This window comes from Leopardus geoffroyi, chromosome X (genome assembly GCF_018350155.1).
Source record: "Leopardus geoffroyi isolate Oge1 chromosome X, O.geoffroyi_Oge1_pat1.0, whole genome shotgun sequence".
NCBI lineage: Eukaryota > Metazoa > Chordata > Mammalia > Carnivora > Felidae > Leopardus > Leopardus geoffroyi.
The window spans coordinates 3790300-3794997 of NC_059343.1; positions in this window are offsets into that span (position 1 = coordinate 3790300).

Genomic DNA, 4698 nt, shown 5'->3' on the forward strand with positions numbered 1-4698 from the left:
CATATATTACTCTGTATATTGGCACTATACAGACATAACTATATGTACATACAAAGCTTTCTGTATATATACGTCTGTATGTATACATATGTACACATGTATGTAACCTTCTGAATATATATAATAAATAACAGACAGATATTTATACTCCCAGAATGTTGATTCGCACCTGATTCTGCCCCTCTATCTTTATCCTGTGTGTGGACACCTATCTTCCTACTTTCATAGTTATACTGCAGATAATCTGTATTTGAAAAGAAAGAAATTTGGCATTTGGAGGTACAACAAAAGGAAGTTTAATATGAAGGGCAGGACTGATGTGCTTTGTGTATTGACTTCACAGCAGATAGCCCTGTCTCTTGTTAATGACCTATGTCAGCCATGCCAGTAGAAAAATAGAACATCTCTGGTGAATGCAATTCTGGTTCGTTATTTTGAGTGTAAATAAAGTGCAGTTGGCACAGGGAAAAGAAGAGAGAGGCAAACCAAGAAACTGGCTCTTGACTATCGAGAACAAACTGGTGGTTGCCACAGGGGAGGTGGGGGATGGGTGAAATTGGCGACGGGGATTAAGGAGTGCCCCTGTGGTGATGAGCACCGAGGGATGTAGGAAAGCATTCAACCACTAAATTGTACACCTGAAACTAATATTACACTATGTTAACTAACTGGATTTAAATAAAAACTTCTTAGAAAATGAAATAAAGTGCAGTTGGCAAAAAATTATTAGGAAAAATGCTATCTTTTATCCTTTTGAATTAAAGGTTCATTCTAGAATCTCTTTTTAAAAATATTTTAGTTTTGTATCAACATTCATTGAGATGAGAAGGCAAGTATTGCAAATAAGCTTTATATGTGACGTGCACATATATATGTATGTGTGTACATATGTGTATATGTGTACGTATATGTGCAACGTGTAGGACCGGAACGGTATGAAGGTATATATATTAAAATCAATGGATTTGGGGCACGTGGGTGGCTCAGTCAGCTGAACATCTGACTCTTGTTTTCCACTCAGGTCGTGATACCAGGGTCATGGGATTGAGCCCCACATCAGGGTCCATGCAGATCATGGAGCCTGCTTAAGATACTTTCTCTGTCCCTCTCCCCTGCTTGTGCTCCCTCTCGCTCTAAAAGAATAAAAAAATAAAATAAAATAAAATTCATTTTAGAAAAGATCAGTGAATTTGTTTTGAATGGGGATCAAACCCTGCTAAAAGGCATTGGTATATTAGTAATACAGTAGTATTTTCCCAGTCTATATGACCAAGGATATGTGGAAAATAATTTTCTGTATTTTCCAAGTATGTGTGGCCAAAATTACATGGGGAACCCCTGACCCTGTGCCACATCTTCAGGGCAGAAAACTGATGGTGCCTTTTGGCCACAGCCAATGAGGAAGTGAAGTCCTCAGTCCATCTGTCTGTGAGATACCAAATCCCACCAACCATGTGATCTCAGAAGTAGATTCTTCCCCACTCGAGTTTTCTGATGAGACCCCAGCCCCTGCCCAGCTGCTGCTGGCATTGCAGCCCGTGAACATTCTGGAACACAGCCCTCAGCTAAGTCACATGCCATGTGCTGAAGCACAGAAGGGGTGAGATAGTATGAGTTTCAACCTCTAGGTCTGTGGTCATTTGCTGTGCTATTATCAGATAACTAAGAGTATATAGGTACCTCTATATGCATATATGTGTGCCTGGGTGGATATGCATAGGGATGGCAGTAAGCCAGCTGTAGCACCGAGGAAGAGAAAAGAGCGTTGAACAATTTGAACCAATATGCAACACATTTTACAATTTTCAGAATGGTTGCTCAGCTCTTTCCTACATGCCATAGACGAATGAACCCTAAGTACATTATGTGCTCATAAATCCTGCCAAAAGGTATCAAATTAGAGGAAAGGCAGAAGTGGACCACAAAATCTGTGATTCCTGCATCAAGCAAAATAGACTTTCTTCACCCTGCGTCGGAACGGTTTTGTTCTCATCAACAGCCTTGATCTTTTCATAGTTTATCAAGTCAAGGAGTGATTGGGGAATCCACTCGTCCACCTGGTCAGTTCTGTGCTAACCAGGGTGTGAGAGGCTCAGAAATATTACTCGGTTCCAAAGGACTTACAATTTCCTCATAGAACCACCCACTCCAATTCGTCCCGTAGAAAAATTCATCGTGCCACCTTGTGTGTTCACAAAGCAGTTAATGCACTATTTCCAGCAGCATTTAGAACGTACATATGAGCGTGTGTGTGTGTGTGTGTGTGCGCGCACCTGGTTCACTGGACTGTAAGCTCCCTAATGCCTCACTTTACAGATGCTCATGACTTTTCACGTAATAGAAGTTGAATTTTGTTTCACTTTCTTCAGCCTCAATAATTTCATCTCAATAATTCGGGCAGATTACTCCAAAAACCTCAGTCAGAATTTCCTGGGAAGGGTGGGCGTTCCCTTGTCTTCCTCCGGATAGCGTCTCATCGTTGAGTGTGGAGATTCCCACCTTGGGGAGACCACCGCGAAGGCATTTGCAAAGGTCATCGAGTCCAATGGCAAAGCCACTGGCCCCCTGGTATGAAACGAAGCAACATGGGTTTTCTTAACAGCGTGAAAGGGTGAAGTCCCAGGTAAACACGATCCCCACGCCTGCTGGATCACCAAGTCCCCTGTGGCACATAACCAGCGTAATTAAGCTATTCTGTCCAGAGATCCCTGACAGTGAGGGTAAACACACCCTCTTTGATAGCAATCGAGGATCAATAGTGTTTAATGCGAGCACCCAGCAGATGGGTTACAAGACTGCAAAGGAATGTTTATTCCAACTTGGCCAATTTAAAGAAAATAAAAATTATTTATAGAGCCTATTCTCAAATTCACATTCAAAATGTGTTTCATAATCCTAAGGAGAAAACAGTTTCTCCCTCCCTATGTCTCTCTGTCTCTGTCAGTCCATCTGTCTCTGTCTCTCTCTCTCTCACACACACACACACACACACACACAGGCATACCCACCTTTCTTTTCCTCTGGAAAGGACTGGGCACCAGGAGCAGGGATCACATACTTGAGTAATTTTCCTTTTTCACCCAAGGACCCCACGGTGCTCTCTTTCACTGGGCTGCAGGCTGCACCCAGCTTGCCGTGAAGAAGTCCTGGGTGGCCTCAGACCTCAGCCACCCTCACACGCATCCGCATGTGCAGATGGGCGGCTGGGGCTACTCCTTCTGGGAAAGCCTCACGTTGGCTGGGCCCAGGCCCCTGCGGTGCCCTCCCGGCCTATAAGGGGAGGGGGCAGGACGCAGTCAGGAGGAGGAGGGGTCATGTGTCCAAGGCCCCATCCTGAGAAGCTTTCAGCCATAAACAATCGCTATTTGTAATGCGCTAAAAGCATCAATTATTTCAGTGTATATTATCTTTAGGTTAAAACATTCTACCATTTCTGTTCAAGGAGTCCATGATTTGTGTGACCTTTTTACAACTATCTCTTCATCTATTTTTATATACAGCCAAAGCCTTAAACAATGGGAACATCCTGAGCTTCTGATGCCCCCCGATCATCCTTACATGGCTGGTTGCCCATGACTTTGGAAGAGCACTTCTAACCGTGCGGGATGGTCCCCGGAAGGGTGTCTCTAATCTGTCTGCTCTATATGAATGGAAAGGTGAACAAAAACTAGGCAGCCACTTGTAACCTCCAGGACTTTAGCTAATCTCTGTGTCGGCACTTTAAGTCGCAGGGGGCACCCAGGCGATCACGCCAGTGCAACATTCGCTGGGCTGCGGAAGCTGGGTCTTCCCAGGGTGCATCTGTCTGCACCACACCTGCCTTGTCAGAGGGACACGGCTGTCTTCCCTCCAGTGGCCCAGCCCTCAACCATCTGGCTTCCTTCGAGCCACCTTTTTCTTAATTAATAACACACACTTTGATTTCTCATGGATGTCAAACACCGTGCATTGGCTCAGAAGCTAAAGAAGTGTGCTAGAGAATCCCTTCCAAAAGGAACTTCCCTCTATGCATCTCTTGAACTTTTCTGTCCGCCATGTTTTCTGTCTTGCGTTATTTCTGATTTTAGGTTTTTCCTCATTATGGTAGTCTAGGTATTTGAAATCTGCTTATTACTAATGTTAAAGCAAAGAGAGAGAGAGAGGTAGAAGGAGGAACAGGAGGAGGAGGAGGGAAAAGAGAAAAGAAAGCCAACAGCAGAATTCCAAGTGGATGGCTTTTCCCCTTAAACTGTTTGCCTCCTCCGGGTCTAAGTGGTCTCATGCCACTGGATAATAACACTTTAAATACCATGTCTTGGGGCACCTGGGTGGCTCAGTCGGTTAAGCATCCAACTCTTGATTTCAGCTCAGGTCATGATCTCACAGTTTGTGAGTTCAAGCCCTGCATTGAGCTCTGTGCTGACAGCACGGAGACTGCTTGGGATTCTCAATCTCTCCCTCTCTCTCTGTCCCTCCCCCATTTGCACACGGCCTCTCTCTCTCTCTCTCAAAACAAATAAACTTAAAAAAATAAAGATAAAAAATGTAAATACCATGTCTTAACTCGATCTTACACAGATCCCATGAAAATATTTACCCTTGCATCAGCAGTTTGACAATGAAATTAATAATCTCTGATGGTTTAAATATAGCAGAGTCCCAAAGAAGGTACTTAATCCGCAAATATTACTCTTTCTTGTACCCAATTTCTGCTCCCTG